General features: G+C 39.4%; 2 long non-coding RNA genes across 5 annotated transcripts in view; one reads left to right on the forward strand and one right to left on the reverse strand.

The window, feature by feature from the left end:
- LOC120093667 (uncharacterized) overlaps window positions 1–7,998 on the reverse strand; it is a 48,145-nt gene extending 40,147 nt beyond the window's left edge. The window contains exon 1 of one of the 2 annotated variants that reach the window (XR_005487148.2): window positions 6,795–7,992. This is a non-coding gene — a long non-coding RNA (uncharacterized LOC120093667). Of the gene's footprint in view, window positions 1–6,794 lie in introns of both variants that reach the window. The other variant, XR_005487149.2, reaches the window with a different exon arrangement.
- The window catches only part of LOC120093668 (uncharacterized), a 265,733-nt gene that overhangs the window by 53,238 nt on the left and 191,924 nt on the right, over window positions 1–20,571 (forward strand). The gene's annotated exons all lie outside the window — the stretch shown is intronic.

The following is a 20,571-nucleotide window of genomic DNA, read 5'->3' on the forward strand; positions in this document are numbered from 1 at the left end:
GAGAGTGAAGACTCCCAGCTCAAAGGACCAGTAAATATCTTCAACAAAATCATAGAAGAAAACTTCCCTAACCTAAAAAAAGAGATACCCATAGACATACAGGAAGCCTACAGAACTCCAAATAGATTGGACCAGAAAAGAAACACCTCCCGTCACATAATTGTCAAAACACCAAACGCACAAAATAAAGAAAGAATATTAAAAGCAGTAAGGGAAAAAGGTCAAGTAACATATAAAGGGAGACCTATCAGAATCACACCAGACTTCTCGCCAGAAACTATGAAGGCCAGAAGATCCTGGACTGATGTTATACAGACCCTAAGAGAACACAAATGCCAGCCCAGATTACTGTATCCAGCAAAACTCTCAATTAACATTGATGGAGAAACCAAGATATTCCATGACAAAACCAAATTTACACAATATCTTTCTACAAATCCAGCACTACAAAGGATAATAAATGGTAAAGCCCAACATAAGGAGGCAAGCTATACCCTAGAAGAAGCAAGAAACTAATCGTCTTGGCAACAAAACAAAGAGAATGAAAGCACACAAACATAACCTCACATCAAATATGAATATAACGGGAAGCAATAATCACTATTCCTTAATATCTCTCAATATCAATGGCCTCAACTCCCCAATAAAAAGACATAGATTAACAAACTGGATACGCAACGAGGACCCTGCATTCTGCTGCCTACAGGAAACACACCTCAGAGACAAAGACAGACACTACCTCAGAGTGAAAGGCTGGAAAACAACTTTCCAAGCAAATGGTCAGAAGAAGCAAGCTGGAGTAGCCATTCTAATATCAAATAAAATCAATTTCCAACTAAAAGTCATCAAAAAAGATAAGGAAGGACACTTCATATTCATCAAAGGAAAAATCAACCAAGATGAACTCTCAATCCTAAATATCTATGCCCCAAATACAAGGGCACCTACATATGTAAAAGAAACCTTACTAAAGCTCAAAACACACATTGCACCTCACACAATAATAGTGGGAGATTTCAACACCCCACTCTCATCAATGGACAGATCATGGAAACAGAAATTAAACAGTGATGTAGACAGACTAAGAGAAGTCATGAGCCAAATGGACTTAACGGATATTTATAGAACATTCTATCCTAAAGCAAAAGGATATACCTTCTTCTCAGCTCCTCATGGTACTTTCTCCAAAATTGACCATATAATTGGTCAAAAAACGGGCCTCAACAGGTACAGAAAGATAGAAATAATCCCATGCGTGCTATCGGACCACCACGGCCTAAAACTGGTCTTCAATAACAATAAGGGAAGAATGCCCACATATATGTGGAAATTGAACAATGCTCTACTCAATGATAACCTGGTCAAGGAAGAAATAAAGAAAGAAATTAAAAACTTTTTAGAATTTAATGAAAATGAAGATACAACATACTCAAACTTATGGGACACAATGAAAACTGTGCTAAGAGGAAAACTCATAGCGCTGAGTGCCTGCAGAAAGAAACAGGAAAGAGCATATGTCAGCAGCTTGACAGCACACCTAAAAGCTCTAGAACAAAAAGAAGCAAATACACCCAGGAGGAGTAGAAGGCAGGAAATAATCAAACTCAGAGCTGAAATCAACCAAGTAGAAACAAAAAGGACCATAGAAAGAATCAACAGAACCAAAAGTTGGTTCTTTGAGAAAATCAACAAGATAGATAAACCCTTAGCCAGACTAACGAGAGGACACAGAGAGTGTGTCCAAATTAACAAAATCAGAAATGAAAAGGGAGACATAACTACAGATTCGGAGGAAATTCAAAAAATCATCAGATCTTACTATAAAAACCTATATTCAACAAAATTTGAAAATCTTCAGGAAATGGACAATTTCCTAGACAGATACCAGGTATCGAAGTTAAATCAGGAACAGATAAACCAGTTAAACAACCCCATAACTCCTAAGGAAATAGAAGCAGTCATTAAAGGTCTCCCAACCAAAAAGAGCCCAGGTCCAGACGGGTTTAGTGCAGAATTCTATCAAACCTTCATAGAAGACCTCATACCAATATTATCCAAACTATTCCACAAAATTGAAACAGATGGAGCCCTACCGAATTCCTTCTATGAAGCCACAATTACTCTTATACCTAAACCACACAAAGACACAACAAAGAAAGAGAACTTCAGACCAATTTCCCTTATGAATATCGACGCAAAAATACTCAATAAAATTCTGGCAAACCGAATTCAAGAGCACATCAAAACAATCATCCACCATGATCAAGTAGGCTTCATCCCAGGCATGCAGGGATGGTTTAATATACGGAAAACCATCAACGTGATCCATTATATAAACAAACTGAAAGAACAGAACCACATGATCATTTCATTAGATGCTGAGAAAGCATTTGACAAAATTCAACACCCCTTCATGATAAAAGTCCTGGAAAGAATAGGAATTCAAGGCCCATACCTAAACATAGTAAAAGCCATATACAGCAAACCAGTTGCTAACATTAAACTAAATGGAGAGAAACTTGAAGCAATCCCACTAAAATCAGGGACTAGACAAGGCTGCCCACTCTCTCCCTACTTATTCAATATAGTTCTTGAAGTTCTAGCCAGAGCAATCAGACAACAAAAGGAGATCAAAGGGATACAGATCGGAAAAGAAGAGGTCAAAATATCACTATTTGCAGATGACATGATAGTATATTTAAGTGATCCCAAAAGTTCCACCAGAGAACTACTAAAGCTGATAAACAACTTCAGCAAAGTGGCTGGGTATAAAATTAACTCAAATAAATCAGTTGCCTTCCTCTATACAAAAGAGAAACAAGCCGAGAAAGAAATTAGGGAAACGACACCCTTCATAATAGACCCAAATAATATAAAGTACCTCGGTGTGACTTTAACCAAGCAAGTAAAAGATCTGTACAATAAGAACTTCAAGACACTGAGGAAAGAAATTGAAGAAGACCTCAGAAGATGGAAAGATCTCCCATGCTCATGGATTGGCAGGATTAATATGGTAAAAATGGCCATTTTACCAAAAGCAATCTACAGATTCAATGCAATCCCCATCAAAATACCAATCCAATTCTTCAAAGAGTTAGACAGAACAATTTGCAAATTCATCTGGAATAACAAAAAACCCAGGATAGCTAAAGCTATCCTCAACAATAAAAGGACTTCAGGGGGAATCACTATCCCTGAACTCAAGCAGTATTACAGAGCAATAGTGATAAAAACTGCATGGTATTGGTACAGAGACAGACAGATAGACCAATGGAATAGAATTGAAGACCCAGAAATGAACCCACACACCTATGGTCACTTGATTTTTGACAAAGGAGCCAAAACCATCCAATGGAAAAAAGATAGTATTTTCAGCAAATGGTGCTGGTTCAACTGGAGGGCAACATGTAGAAGAATGCAGATCGATCCATCCTTATCACCCTGTACAAAGCTTAAGTCCAAGTGGATCAAGGACCTCCACATCAAACCAGACACACTCAAACTAATAGAAGAAAAACTAGGGAAGCATCTGGAACACATGGGCACTGGAAAAAATTTCCTGAACAAAACACCAATGGCTTATGCTCTAAGATCAAGAATCGACAAATGGGATCTCATAAAACTGCAAAGCTTCTGTAAGGCAAAGGACACTGTGGTTAGGACAAAACGGCAACCAACAGATTGGGAAAAGATCTTTACCAATCCTACAACAGATAGAGGCCTTATTTCCAAAATATACAAAGAACTCAAGAAGTTAGACCGCAGGGAAACAAATAACCCTATTAAAAAATAGGGTTCAGAGCTAAACAAAGAATTCACAGCTGAGGAATGCCGAATGGCTGAGAAACACCTAAAGAAATGTTCAACATCTTTAGTCATAAGGGAAATGCAAATCAAAACAACCCTGAGATTTCACCTCACACCAGTGCGATTGGCTAAGATCAAAAACTCAGGTGACAGCAGATGCTGGCGAGGATGTGGAGAAAGAGGAACACTCCTCCATTGTTGGTGGGATTGCAGACTGGTAAAACCATTCTGGAAATCAGTCTGGAGGTTCCTCAGAAAATTGGACATTGAACTGCCTGAGGATCCAGCTATACCTCTCTTGGGCATATACCCAAAAGATGCCTCAACATATAAAAGAGACACGTGCTCCACTATGTTCATCGCAGCCTTATTTATAATAGCCAGAAGCTGGAAAGAACCTAGATGCCCTTCAACAGAGGAATGGATACAGAAACTGTGGTACATCTACACAATGGAATATTACTCAGCTATCAAAAACAACGAGTTTATGAAATTCGTAGGCAAATGGTTGGAACTGGAAAATATCATCCTGAGTGAGCTAACCCAATCACAGAAAGACATACATGGTATGCCCTCATTGATAAGTGGCTATTAGCCCAAATGCTTGAATTATCCTAGATCCCTAGAACAAACGAAACTCAAGACGGATGATCAAAATGTGAATGCTTCACTCCTTCTTTAAATGAGGAAAAAGAATACCCTTGGCAGGGAAGGGAGAGGCAAAGATTAAAACAGAGACTGAAGGAACACCCATTCAGAGCCTGCCCCACATGTGGCCCATACATATACAGCCACCCAATTAGACAAGATGGATGAAGCAAAGAAGTGCAGACCGACAGGAGCCGGATGTAGATGGCTCCTGAGAGACACAGCCAGAATACAGCAAATATAGAGGCGAATGCCAGCAGCAAACCACTGAACTGAGAATAGGTCCCCTATTGAAGGAATCAGAGAAAGAACTGGAAGAGCTTGAAGGGGCTCGAGACCCCAAAAGTACAACAATGCCAAGCAACCAGAGCTTCCAGGGACTAAGCCACTACCTAAAGACTATACATGGACTGACCCTGGACTCTGACCCCATAGGTAGCAATGAATATCCTAGTAAGAGCACCAGTGGAAGGGGAAGCCCTGGGTCCTGCTAAGACTGAACCCACAGTGAACTAGTCTATGGGGGGAGGGCGGCAATGGGGGGAGGGTTGGGAGGGGAACACCCATAAGGAAGGGGAGGGGGGAGGGGGATGTTTGCCCGGAAACCGGGAAAGGGAATAACACTCGAAATGTATATAAGAAATACTCAAGTTAATAAAAAAAAATGTAATTAGGAAATACTCAAGTTAATAAAGGGGGAAAAAAAGGAAAAAAAAATTCATTCTTTATCTATACTGTCTAACCTGTCCAATCAGAACTTACTAACTCACCCTAACACGCACTTCCCCTCTTTTCTCCTTAAAACCCACACTTGAGAAAAAAACAAAAACAAAAACAAATAAATCTATTTGCTGTCTACCTTTGTCCAATCGAGAGGCTACTGCTCCACTCTCCCCACCTTGCTTACCCCTTCAGGGTAATAAGTTTTTGCACTGAAAATTTTAGGTCTTCCTGTGTCCTCTACTGACTCTAAGCCACACCCCAACTTCTATAACTTGTATGTGTGTTTCCAATGCCAACCCTTTGGTGTTGGATAACCAACTGGTACGCACCTTCCCAGAGGAAGGCTCCTGCTCTCAGCATTCTTCCCTTCTCTGTAGTTCTTGGTTGTAGGGTTGAAGCCTCTGGGTCTTCCCCCCATGTCTACTTTTGTATATCTATTGTTGTTGTTCTTGTTCAACTCATATTTAGCCAATCATGTTGATGAGATTGTATGCATATCACTTCTTGCACTACTTAAGGAGACACTATCTCATAACAAATCCCTGACCCTCTGGTTCACACAAGCTTTCCACCCCTTCCTCCTCAATGTGTCTTGAATCTTAGGTGTGAGAGTTACTTTTCAGATGTATCCACTGGAGCCAGGTGTTATAACACTGAACTTTGATTCCTTATGTTTTCTCTAATAGATCTATTGCAAAGGGAAGATTCCTCGAAGAGGGTTTAAGACTACAGTTATTGGGCTAGACCAAGAGTTTTCAGCCTGGTTATGATGCCATTGGGGGTGGAGTGATCCATTCATAGGGGTCAACTAAGATCGTTGCAAAAACACAGATACTTACATTATAATTCATAAAATTACAGTTTTATGTGATTACCATAGCAACATAAATAATTTTATGGTTAGAATCACCACAACATGAAGAAGTGTATTTAAGGGTCAAAGCATTGGAAAAATTGAGAACCACTGGGCTATACCTTGGAGAAAATTCAGTTCTGCTGTTTTAGTATGTGTGTATGTATGTGCATACATGTGTCCATTATGTATATATAAAGTGTTATATGTATGTTATTTATATACAATATATTATATGCTTGGCATGTAATTTTTGAGAACTGAGGTCTTTATCCTTATGTATTTTCTCAGTTATATAATCTTTTAATATTTTAAATAAATAGAGTATTCATTTATTTTTATTTTATTCTGATCAATACCTCTTTTTATTTAAGAGATTTTATCTCTTATGGGTTGTTACAATTTAACCAGCTGGACGTTCAGAGGTCCAGGGGTCCCAGGGTTTTCACCTTCATAGACCACAGCTTCATCAGCAATAGACAGAGTTGATACAGTCATGACTCTAGGGAGTCCTTGACAGGTTCTAATCAGGATATAGTAAGATTAGAGTGTCTCACATGCTATGAGCCATTTCAGAGATCATGGCTCTTTTGCTTAGCCTGGCTTCAGGAGCACATGCCAGGATGGCTTTGACTTCTCTAACTATCATGTTTTCCTGCTAAAACTAGTCGCTGGGGACAGGAAAATGGGATCATATAAGTATTACATATAGATCAAGCTCTTAGTGGTTTGTTATAAGAGATTGGGCTATATAATCAATTACCTTATGAATTGATTGAGAATGAGATATCGTAGGCAGGATGAATTTCCAGGAAGAAAACATCATGTTATATAAAAAAGTCATTAAAGTCCTCAGTATTTGCAGACAATGGTCCCACCACTCAGTTATAGCTCCCTTACTGTCTTCTTTGGGTAGAAACTCTGCAATCAAGCAACGAGGCAATCAAAACTGAAACAAAACTTTGTCCATGATGTTAATAAAAATATTGACCAACAAATATGGACCCCTTTCCTACTCCCTCCTGGACAAAAAGAGTTCTTCTCTGCATTATTGAGGAAGCCATTGGTGGAAGCGGGAACCTCTGCTCCATGAGATAAAAGAACCCGAGGAGGATACAATAGAAATGGTGGTGAGTTGACATAGTGACCAGGAGTGAAGTAGAATTAAGAAGCACAAAGCAGGCACTAAGAATGAGTTAAACAACAATGGGAGGGTTCTTAGAAGAAAATGTGAAAGTGAGTTAGGAAAAATTCAGCAAAGAAGCAGAGCTCCTATGTGTTTAAGGAGAAACAAAAGATTCACAGATTGAAATGCGAAACAAATAAATGAAATATGGTTAGTGGTTTGTTCTTGGCCTGATTTTCCTTATTGCTGCTTCCTGTCTTGACCTTTGTTCTCCTGCTTGCTCAACCCCATCCCTCGTCATCCTTTCTTGAACCTCATTGTTGTCATTGGCTAAAAGGGTCCATCGTAACACAGACTTCGGCTTATTGTAGTTTTCTGTTTATGTGGCTCTGTTCTATGAGCGGAGAATAAGAGAGTATTTTGAACTGATGGATTAATTGAGAACAAAGACTTCTTGTTTGTAGGAGGGCAGATCATCATTCCACTAGTGAGATAAGACCCGTCAGTAAGCAAATACTGCAGTGTCAGGGTGAGCTAAGCTTTCTTGTTGGATGACTCGGTGCTTGTATGCATGGGTGCTTGTATGTATGATTTTTGTGTTTTGTATGTAAGGAGTGGTGTATGTGTTTACACGGGTGTGTATAGAGGCCAGAACACAACTTCTGGTGTCCTTTCTTAAGAGCCGCCTACCTTGTTTGGGCCTTAATTAAAAAAATGCCTTAATATATTTGTGTACATAAATGTACGAGTACACGTATATATGTGCACAAATGACAACATTAAGAGTCAGTTCTCCTTTTCTACCATGTTGTTTCTGAGGACTGATTTCAGGTCTTCATGCTTAGGTGGCATGCATTGTCCTATCTCCATAGCCCAAGATCGCTCTTTCAGTGACAGATATAGGAACTACTGATTATCGATTCTTGGCTAAATGTGTATGTATCTAATCATAGTAGCACATATTTGATCATCAAGGAATTCCACATCTAGTTCCCTCTTTTATTCTGCCTCAGGAAACAATCCCAAAGTGGGGCCTGCATTCTACCATGCAAGCATGCAGGGTGCGAGCTGCTGGTCTTGTAGATATGCCATTACCCCAACCCCCAACACTAAACCCCTAATTGACAAGCTCAACAGCTGTGCGACACTGCTGCCCACATCCGAGAAGACTTTAATGATGTTTTCAGGGTCCCCTGGCCTGTTAATTGTCCTTCTCTTGTTACTTATCCCTCAGTAGGATAGCTGACATTGTTTATGAGTCCTGGTATTCTGGTTCACAAAGAGCCCTACATAGTCCCAGACTCATAGACTGGAAGTTAGATAGTGTCCAGCATCTCATGATACAAAGGAAATCATATTCTCCCAGGAGCACCTCCCTGGCCACCCGCTGCTCAGAACCACACTCTCATTCATCCACATGAGTCAGGGTCCTTCCTTGTCTTTCTGAGCTGTTTGTAATACTAGCAGCTGCCTCGAGCCACATAATTTCTCCTTGTTCTGATGCTCGTTTTTCCTCACATTTTCCCCTTTCCTTTTTTTTTAAACAAAAATACCAAAATCTTTACCTCCTTTCAACAATTTTCCCAGTGTGAGGCCAAGAGATTAAATCGCCTTGGGGTGACAGGACCCACCAGCTGTCACTGTGTCTGGTTTCCTGTGATTGTCAGTGACTTCATTGAAAACGTATGTGTGATCTTTCAACATGTTTCAAAGTCAGGAAAAGTGAAAGCCTGCCCCTGGAAAAAGCTTTCCTGATGTGTCATGGCATGCATACATACCCGCGATGAAACAGGAGCTCAGCACAGACATTACTGCATGACTCTCTCGCCCCTCTGTTTCCCTTCATTCCTCTTTAGTAGCCAGATTCCACAGTTTTGCAGCACAAAGAACAAACAGAACTTTCCACTGTGCCCACAGCAGCTTCTGAGGAAGGCAGGGAGTAGGAGAAGCCTTTCTATACACTCTGGGTCTTACCAAGCTTTATGCGTGCAATCAGCCAATTCTTCTAACTACTGTTCTCAGAGTAAGCTTAGCTCGTTCTGTATTCTTGTAAGCAGGTACCAGGATACAGCCTGACATGGAGTGGCTTTTTCCAAGCAACTTAACAGTCTAGCAGGGAAGTGAAACCTACAGAAGCAGCAAGAATGGCAGAGTGATGGTTATGGAGTTAGGTTAGGGTCCTTATTTAGGTTGGTGCAAAATACAGTTTAGTGTGATTCTTTGGAATGCAGAGCACACCTCCCCCACCCTACCCCCTGCCCAAAGCCAGTCCATTGCTGGATGTTATAAATAAATATAGATATCTATTTACTTTGCCCTACTTGATATTTCCTACCAAGTTGGAAATATCTGTAAATATTTTAGTAAATTACTTGCTCATCTGTCCTGAAAAGAAGATGGACGAGGAGATATGGACATAGGGAAATAGTTATTTGAACCAGAAGAGGTTTATGGAGTATAGAGGAAGCTTCTGCATAGCTGGTATTGAATGATAAGCATTAAAAATGTAGTTCCCAATCACTGGGGTCTTATGTATACATCCAAGCATCAACTCCTTTCATCATAGCTACTCTTTTGTAGAGCCAAGAGATGTAGCCAGATGTTAACACTGATGAAACAGTCCTCTGATAGATGGAATAGTCTTTCTTGCCTGTGCTAGGGGCCAATCGTAGAGCTAGGGGTAATTTCCAGTCAAGGTACAAGCTTTCTACACACCACAGGGGTCATGCAGTTCCAAAAGAACAAGAACAACTGAAGAAAGAAAGAAAGAAAGAAAGAAAGAAAGAAAGAAAGAAAGAAAAAAAGAGAGAGGGAGGGAGGGAAGGAGGGAGGAAAAGAGAGAGAGAGAGAGGGAGAGAGAGAGAGAGAGGGAGAGAGAGGGAGAGAGAGAGAGAGAGGGAGAGAGGGAGAGAGAGAGAGAGAGAGAGAGAGAGAGAGAGAGAGAGAGAGAGAGAGGGAGGGAGAGAGAGAGAATATTCCAGGGGGTGAGATGAGCCCCTGCAGCAGAAGAGGAACAGTGTAAGAGTCTAGAATTTCTGAAATCAATATAATACCTTTGGACTGAGGCTAGGGGCTGCAGAATAGATTTTGATGAATTTCCCCTGCTAAGGCTTTGGTTCTGGTCATTATTGATATTCTGGAAGGAAAATTGTTTACAGGAGAGAAAAAAGGGCAAAGGAATAAAATTATGTGCAAAATAAACAATCATGAACCATCTTGAAAAACAGGACTCTACGGACAAGAAAAGGAGAATTACACAGTCTGTGTAAAATGCGAGAGACAAATGCCCATAAAAAAGAAACTCTGTATTGCCTACTGGACCGTATTGCAGGGCATGGTTCACAGACATCCTCAATGAATATTTATTGACTGACTGGGTGGGGAAATGAATGAAGAAGAGAAAATAAATTGGATTCAAATCCTAGAGGTGTGTGAATATTATATTAGTAAAGATTCAAAGCATATTTTTTTTCGTGGAAGGATTTTGATAAACGTCTTTTGGATAGAAGGCTGACATGATTATATCTAAATCTAAGAAGAATATCTTTAGTTACAGTGGTCATAATGGATTATGGCAGGGAAAATGCCAGCTCTGCAGAAATGACCATTCAGGGGCCCCTGCAGACAGAGAGCAAAACCTGATAAAAAGACATGCAATGCTTTTGAGATGTGAGTTCGGATGTGCATCTACACGGAGGTGTCTAGAAATGACTGGAAGACTTAAGTGTATCACCTGCTCAGTGGGAAGAAAAGGTAACTTCAATATCAGTGTAGGGATGGCACAGATGAGCAGGTGACACGTTGTAGGTGAGAATAGAGACCCTTGGGACATGCTTTCGTCTGGGGGCAGAGTCATAAAACCAGAAAGGTCAGTGAGAACAATTAAAAATGTTGCAAAGAATGCAATGACCAGGGCAGAGGGATGGCTTACATTGACAAAGTCATCAGAGCTGAGCACCACTGCAAGGTCAGATAAGCAGTCTGGAGACTGAGTAAAGCAATATAGAATTTATCATTGAGGTGGCTGGTGATGATCTTGAGCACAGTCATTTATTTAGCCAAGGAGTTAAGCCATATTTCCTTTGGTTGGTGAGTAAATCAAGAAGTGGGTAGGATATTTGAAAGCTTTCTTGTTTCTGAATGGAGGCTCCTGATATGATTGAGGAATTATGGAATCATTTCCATTTCCTCAAAGAAATGGAGGAAATAAAGAAATTTAAAAGTAGATACAAACTAGACTGGGAAGAATGTCGATAAAGGAGTTTGATTGCCAGAGAAATAAGGATCATGTCTTCTACAGAAATTGAAGGTGTAAATGTCTTAGAGAAATAGCCTAAGAGGAAGAAACAAGAGAAGGATCAGAGGTCTTTAAAATGGTATGGATAGTTCATGTAAAGGAATGAATGGTAAATGAGACTTAGATGTCCTTCAATGTAAGTAGTCACAGAAATAATTAAATATGTTTATTGGGTAGTCATAGGATAGACATCTTGACTGGAATGAGAAGCTGTTAGGTGATTAATCTAGTCCATCTCTGGGACTGTTGGTTCAGGTCCTTTTGGAGAAGATTAATTGATACACACTATCCTAAATTCCATCACACAGGTAAGGGTAACATACTCTATCATTCATCCAGCTGTCCATTCAACTTCTCTCTCTCTCTCTCTCTCTCTCTCTCTCTCTCTCTCTCTCTCTCTCTCTCTCTCTCTCTCTGTGTGTGTGTGTGTGTGTGTGTGTGTGTGTGTGTGTTATTGGCTGTCTGTCTGCCTATTCATCTGTCTATGTGTCTGTTCTCTTCCTGGCCAATAGATGTGACCTGCAGACATTTTCCAAACTTTCAGTACTATGATGTCCCAAAACACTGGAAGTATACTTCAAAATAATTCTCTTCTCCCTCATGCTATTCTGTTCAGGTATCTTATCACAGCAGTGTAAAACTGACTAATAAAGGATTATGCATCAGGTAAATGTAGGAAAATAACCATTAGAGTTATCACTGTTGAAAGTGTCTCTTAGGTTCCTGTTAACAGGGTACTTAAGAACTATAGTTAGGAACATGGCAAGGATTTAGGAGCTAGAAATAAGACTAAAGAGGAAGCTCTGTGGAAACGAAGGAGAATATAGGATTTTGTGTTTTTAGGTTAAATTTATCAAGTGCTTTTTTAGTCCGGATTTCTTATATTTCATACCTTTTCAAAAAGATAAGCATCAGGTTCCCTCCCACTGTTAGAGAGGAGAAAGCTGAAATACGCAGACATTAAATTACCCGTTCAAGGTCACAGGCCTGCTATTTTCAGAATAGGACATAGCACACCATTGATATAATTACCAAATCACAATTATTAATCCCCAAACTGCCATAGCAAAAAAATTGCAAATTCTTAAATAGTAGGCATTCATTTCAGCATGGATGGTGATACTGAAGAGAAAGGTTTCAGATGTTCAATGTGAAAGGAACATTTAGTTCAAGGTTTAAACATTTTTATCTTTAAATCATAGATGTGACTATTAAAAAGCCTAAAGAAAACTTCTAAATTTATCACTTCAGTTATCAGAAAGCTCAGGAAGTTATGATATGCATATAGGTCCATCGATGTTTTTTTAGCTTATTCAGCATCTATGTTTATAGAAGTTACAATGATGCAGATGTTTTCCTTGTCTTTTTCCTCCCTAGAGGGCTCCCATGAGGATCAGTTACAGGTCAATTGCCACATAATGTCATCCTCCTCATGACAGAACAGGTATTTTGGAAAACTAAGGTCTAATGTAATCCAGTCGGATTTATAAGCGAACTGACTAATTGAGAGTAACTTACTGACAATGATCTTGAAGGTTAGTAAACCTTGCACTTCCTGGTTGGCTTTATCTCACATGGGAATTCATCTTGTACTGATCATACAAGCATTACTAAGACCTTCAGATTTTACAGATGGCTGTTGACATCCTTACTAGAGACTGATAAAATTCTCCATATAATTTGTACAAATCACAAAGCTTTTAGTAAATCAAAGAGATAGTACTTGAGACACATGCTAAATATCTTCTCATTTTACAGCTAAAGAAACCCAAGGTCTGAGAGGCAGAAATTTTTTCTCCCAAAACCTCTAGACTTCTTATAATTAAAGCCTATGTGTAAAACATTTGAGTGTATGAACAGTGAGATAAATCTGCTTGGAATAAGTCAAAGAACAATGCAATTTGCAAGTAAAGGAACAGATCCATTACTGTGATGGCAACTAGGGGTCATTACTTCATGAGTCTCCCTTCAGAACACTGTGGGAATGAGAGTGGCTTAGACATGATTTAGGTGCCTCTAAGTCTTATGGCAACAATGCCATTCTTCCCTGCTGTACACTGAACGCTTATTTCCGCTCCAAATGTATGTGTTGAATTGTTAGACTTCAATGTTACAGCAAGAAGAGGAACCTCTGAAAGGTGATGAAGTGACTAGCACAGAGTTTGTGTGAAGGCTATCAGCGTACTTATGAAAGATGAACTGAGTTTATGCAACCTATTCTCCATTCGAAAGTACGTCTCTCATCCTGGAAGTTAGTCCCTACCAGACAATGAATGCTCCATTATTCTGATCTTGGTCTTCTATTCTTTGGACTTATGAGGGAAAATTCTCTTTAAAAGTGAGAAAGGATTCTCGTTGCTGAGAGTGCGCAGCTGCTGTTATTATTCTAACAGCTGGCTCAAAACTGTTTAAGTGCAAGAAAAATTTGAACTTTAAGCAAGCATTTTCTCTTTACTCACAGTAGAATATAATCCAAATAATATAATATATGTATGTAATTGTTTCGTATCAGAAATAGCTTCCTAATATTTCTCCAGCCTCTGGTATTTGAACCAGTAGCAAGATACGTTGACTTCCTATCTAGTTTTCTATGAATGTCAACTATTTTAAAGGACGACTCTGCTAGCAGCTTTGGACAAGGTACCTGGTCCCAAGTTGTTTAGTATTGCTTTTCGACATTTGCACTTTCTTTCCATGCTGCTGGATAATTAAAGAAAACTACCACTTGGGTAGCAGTGGGGTCAGGTAGATATTAAAAACTAGAACTTTTCCACTTGAGTTTTTCCCATTCTACTTCAGTTACATAAAAGAAAAAAAATAAAGTTTTACCCTTGGCATTTTGATCTCTTTGACTGCTTCAAATATTAGGGATTCTCTCAAGAAGGCCCAATTGTCTGGAAACAATCTGGTTTTGCCCAAGGGAGGTATTTTCCATGCATGATCCACCCTTATTGAACAGAACACACACACACACACACACACACACACACACACACACACACACACACACACACACAAATAGGTCTAGATTATACTGCATGCCAAAAGTAGTTTTGCAAAATTTAGATGCTGTGTTGGCAGATATCCAGTAAGCAAAAGGATTAGGATTAGGGACTGTGGCAGTGCCCTTTCTTGTACTGTCCTCAGTGATTGTCACAGAGTGCATCTTGATAAATCATTTCAAAGATGACAAGTTAATGGGAGACAAGTAGAAAAGGAAAGGGCAACTTTATGCACAGCTGCCTAAATGATCAATAAACATGTGTAGGGATGTGTATAGTTTTAGTTGAGAGAGGTAAACTTCTTTTAGGAAACTGGACTCTCCTCATCTATTTATTAGCTAGATTCTTTCATTATCAGTAACGTTTGCTGTCTCCATGTGTTGTGGACCTTTGCAATTTCCTTGAACATGGCAGTGGGGAATTATCTCGAGGAAATGGATTTACTGAGGACTTCTAAAGGATGTGTCAGTTTACATGAGTCATTAGCACACCGAATGGAAGACAGGCCAGTGATAAGGAGATTACCATCTCTTAAAACTCTTCCACTTTTAATACCCCTTTTTAAAGAAAGATAGGAAGGAAGGCTCAACCCAGTTCCCCAGATCCTATGATGAATGAAGAAAATAGGCTTATGTGGTAGCCCTCAGGAGGTCACTGTCTCATAAGCAGGAAGAGACTGAGTTAGTCATGCTTTTTTTCCCTCCAACTTAATTGTAAACCTGCAGTTATCTCTGTGCAAAAGTATGTATGAGATAAATCAATAAGATTAAAAATTAGACCTCAGTAAATCTAATTAACATATTATACAACTCACATACCATTGAACTCACCCACTTAAAAGTATCCAATCTGATGATGTTAATATAACATACTGGGCTCTTCAAAGAGTTGTTCTCACCTTCAAAGGATCCACTGAGGAGAGGGTGAGCCCTCATCCAGATGGCTCTGAACTCCTTAAGACGTGTTTGGACATTCCTGAAAGAACTCCTTTTGAAGTTTCTGGAAGGTTTTCCCTTTGGTGCTGTATCTAACTTTGAGGGCGGAGTCATATTTTAGAGACAGCAAATTTTCAGATGGCATCTGTTAATCTAGGGCCCATGTTGGAAATGAAGTGCCACCCAGCAAAAGAAGTGACGTTGACTGTCAACAGACTGACTAATCAGCTGCAGAAACTGAACAAAAGCTCAGTTTGATTCTCTTGACTTCCAATATCAGTGCTCATATTCTTTTGCAATATGCTGCTTGCAGAGCATTTCTAGAAGCTTCTGAGGTTTGCCTTTCAAGACCATATTAGTTCCAGAATGTGTAAAACAGGGGTTTCTATTGTATTTATTAGTAGTTTTGGGGTTTTGGGAAAAAGAATACTAAAATTTCAAACCAAGGTCTTGTACATATTGGCAAAGACTTTATCTTTTAACAATACTGCACTATGTTGCTGTAAAGATTGTAGTTTATTTTTTCTCTTAGACTCTAAAGAGTCAGTTATTTGACATCAAATGTTCAACTTCTCTTAGTGTTCTATTACTTCCATTCTTTACTTTATTTTGTGCCCAAAATGGCTTATTCAACCAGCACTTGGGAAGAAGAAGGAAGATAAGAACGGGCTCATATGGGTGGTTAAGGACATTTTTAGGAAAAGTTATCAGTACTTTCACTCACATCTTATCATTTAGAATAAAACATATCTCCACAGCTAGTATCACCGGAGGCAGGAAATTACAGTTTTAGCATCAGCATCAGAGTCTCATTGAGAAATTAGTGATCTAGTACCAAAGAAGAGGAGGCAAGTGGGTTTGAGGGACAACACTAACAATTCTTATATGTGACAGGATGTTTTAAGTTTTGTCTCCTTTAGTAAATTTCTGAGTGGAGCTTGCCAGTACTGGAAGGAAATGAACACCACCCCTCTCAGTTATTTGATATTTTTACACTGAATATTATCATTATATTTTTCCCTTTTCCAGTTCCTCCCACATAGATTCCCTTTAATTACCTCCTAAATTTAATGTCCTCTTTTTCTGTTTCTTAAAAAAAGTACCCTATCAGGTCCAATATTTGCTACTTATATACTTTTAGATATGTGGCCATCCCCCAGAACATGGTAGACTTACCAGGACCAACCAACTTTTGCTCTCTCAAAAGCTATCAATAGACAATATCTCCTCAGCTAGGGGTGGAGTTTTGTGTCCAACTCCTCTATGATGGGAATTTTTGGGGGGCTTCACCTTCCATAGGTCTTGGGCATATTCTCTCAAGTATTCTTAAGTTTATATGTGTAATTTCCTGGTTGCATCTAGAAAACATGATTTTCTTTTAGCCCTCCACCACCTCTGGCTCTTAGAATATTTCTATTTCTTTGTCCCTAGTAGCTTCTGATTCTTGCGAGGAGAGTGTAATGACCCATTTGAGGTGGCACATTTTGTAGTTTCCTACTCTTGACACTTTTACCAGTTGTGAGGCTCCATGTTGATCAGCGTCTGGAACAAATAGAATTTTTTCTTTTGAGGGTTGAGAGATTTACTAATTGTGATTATAATAATAAATCATGAGGAGTCAGTTTAATACTATATCCATTATATTCCAAAGTCGATGATTAGTTTGCCCCAGGATTCAATTTTAAAGATTCAACTTTTTTTAGTCTTCTGCTATGACCAACCACCCTGAATATAATATACTAGCAATGATTAACTTTGGGAAGAGATAAAGAAATTATAAAGCTTACAGGGATTGACTTAAAAAAAATCTCATTCCTTTTCTCATTTACCCATTAATACCTTACTTTACCTATCTATTTAGTAGCCATTTATTAAGACATCCTTCTACAGCAGACATGAATTCAACTTGAAGTCCTAATGAAGCTTGACCATCCAAGCCTGCCTCCCTAGCTCTGCAAGTGCCATGCTTTAAGAAGTAACGGACTGAGTCACAGAGCTGCCAACAGGAAAGTCGCATCATCTCAACTATCTTAAGGCTCAGGACTATATATTCTCAGAGAGTATTTTTATGTTTCTTTAGCTACTACTCTACAGAATATGGGTTATTGCAAGAAAACTTTTATCAAGTTCTATGTACTGACTGGGGTCCTGTCTTAACGTAGGCTCATACTTAAAGCTAATCTTTTATTTTAGTTCTTGGAGAATGTGCTGGGAACTGTATAGAACTATGTCTAACTAACTCAGTAATTCTAGAAATGATGACTATACTATTGTGATAGCATGAGAGGGCGTAAGTTCTACATTTTGCAAACCTAGTTCAGATTTACTGTCTAAGTAGCTTTATTGTCCTTCTTGCTAACTGCACATTGGTTCTGGTTGTTTTGTTGTTATACTTGCTGGTTTTGTTTTTGTAAACCTGACACAATGCAGAGTTATCAGGGAAGAGGAACTTCGAGTGAGAAAATGCCTCTAATATGCTGGCCCCTTGGAAAGTCTGTAGGACATTTTTCTCAATAATGATTGATATGGTAGGGCTTGTCCCACTGGGGGTAATGCCAATTGTATCCTGGTGGTCTTGAGTTGTAAGGAAAGTCACCAGGGACAAGCTAGTTAGTGGCATTCCTCCATGGTCTTTACTTCAATTCCTGCCTCCAGGTCCCACCTTCAGTTGCAGTCCTGACTTTCCTCAGTGATGGGGTGTGACCTAAGATTTTAAGATGTAACAAATCATTTCCTCCCAAGTTGCTTTTGGTCATGATGTTTTATTATAGGAATAGAAACTAAGGCCCAGTTCGAGGTCAGTCTTCCAGACCATTTTCCTACCAGACCAATACTCTAGTCTTACACTGATTCTAAAACTGACCCTGCTTGTAGAGTATATTGTTATGTCCAATTACAAAGGAAGTAAGTCATATTGGTGACACAGATTTCTCCAAGGTTCCCAGTAGACACATGGTACAAATAGGATGTGAGTCTACTGCCACATGTCCAGGTCAAATTTTTCCCCAGAAGAGAGACTAGTTGAATGATCTAAATGATCTAAAGGAAGCATGTAACTGCTCAAGTTCCACAGTGGAAGCCCCCTCTGCTACTTTTGTCTTTGATTCTGTAGAACTCATAGGGACATGGATTTTAGAGAAGGCCCCATTTTCAATGTGATTGATTTCCAGTGCCTATTTGTAATAGGTAAGAAAATAGTGCAGAGACTTCTCCATAGTAGTGCACTTAGCTGTTAGGAGAAGGGAGCCAATAGCAGGGTTCTATTACCCTGCTCATGAACTCTGTTTGTAACCACTGAGGAGTAATGTCAGTGGTGTATTCATGAAGCAGAATCTGTGCAAACATGGCCAAGAGAGATCTAGCCACTGTACTGAAATATTAACCTTGAGAGCTGTGCAAAGGTTAAATTGGAACTAACTCTTAAATGACAAGAGGAAAGACATAAGAGGGAGGACAACACTTACATCATTTCCCACTCCCTTTGGGATAGTTCTGAATAAGCCTCTTACTCCACCCCTAGTGGGAGTGGTTCACACCGTAGCTGTTATCAATTATACCATAACTAACCTATCCAGTAACCGTTTAATAAGGATTAACTGATAATCAGGTGAATGGAAACTACTGATAGAGGAAGAGGTGGAGACATGGTCTCCCTCACACCCTCATTCATTGCATTACAGTGCTGCTGGCCAGAGGTCTTGAAAACACCTTTTGTGACAACATCATGTGACATGAAAGACAGCTAGCTTAGAATCCCGATTCCTTTGTGTGAAATGCTGAGTCTAAAGTTCGAGAAACATTTTGATCCCAGCTTCAGCTGTATAAAACAAGTGCTCACTATTAGCTATGTGACTGTGGGAACACTGTCTCTGTACAAACCTGCACTTGTTCAGCACGGAGCGCATGCCTTGGCATCCTACCTCTTCAATAAACATGAGTGGGGTGCTCTAAGTTTGCTGACAAAAATCCAGAATACCAAGGGCATGGAAACATGGAAGAACACTTCTCAGAAGCTCTGTCATGAGAATTATGAAGAGGCTCTTTACTCAGAGCAGGAGACATCAGAATGAAACAGATGAACTGTGGTGGTTCAGGTGTCGTAAATGTCTTGAGACACAGGACTCTCAAAGAGAATGATCATCCTTCAAGATGTACTTTAGAAGTTCAGGGTTCAAAATGAAGTGTTGACCTAAAGAGACAAAAGGGAAGAAGTCATCCCCGTGAGGTATCCCCACAAGGTAGGGACCAATTTTTATTAAAAGATATATTACAGGGCAGGGAGCCGCTTCAGTTAGTACAGCATTTCCTATATAAACATAAAATCCTGAATGTAGGTTCCTTGTACTCACACTAAAAACCCAAGATCAGAGGCATATGTTTCTAATTCCAGCTCTTGGAGCTGTAGACACCTCAGATTCACTGGCCACAACCTAGAGCAAACTCATGAGCTTCAGTGAGAGACCCTAGCTCAAAAAGTACAGTGGAGTCAGGATTGAGGAAGATACCAGCTATCAGACCATGGCCTCCTAATACACCACATATATGCATGTATCCATGGACACAAATATATACAGAGACAAAAAATTAAATGAACTAACCAAAATGATATTCCAGGCTCAGTGCTAGCTGTTTGAGTTCTGTTCTCAGAACAAACTAGAAGGCACACTGCATGAGTTTGCATGCCCACAGTAACTCTGAAGAGCCAGTTACTAAAAAGACAAGATTTGAGGTCATCTCAATGTCTCAGGCTTATCCTAAGTACTTAAAACTACCACTAGAACTAGGAAGAATTCTAGAGGAATCCGAGAGAATGGTCCCAGAGTGGCACAACTCATCTTGGATTAAGGAAAGGAGAATGTTACAATGGATTATTTAAATTTGATATGAATGCCCCAAGAAAAGGCTGCAAGTGATGGTCAGCTATGTGCATCCTGAAAAGGGAGCAAGAATCATCCAGGGCTGGAAGAGTATTACATAATTATAAGGAGTGAGGTCAAATTAACTCTTTTCCTTTGTTGATATGAGTGCTCTACCGGCAAATTATCCACCCAATCCCATAAGTAGCAATTTCATTAAAGGACACAGTGATTCCTTCAGAATTTTCTGAAAGAGAAACTTGGGTGAAGAAAGAGTAGAAAATAGTAAATTTCAGTTGGTACACAATTCTGAAAAGCAAGCAA

Source organism: Rattus norvegicus, chromosome 7 (genome assembly GCF_036323735.1).
Source record: "Rattus norvegicus strain BN/NHsdMcwi chromosome 7, GRCr8, whole genome shotgun sequence".
Classification (NCBI taxonomy): domain Eukaryota; kingdom Metazoa; phylum Chordata; class Mammalia; order Rodentia; family Muridae; genus Rattus; species Rattus norvegicus.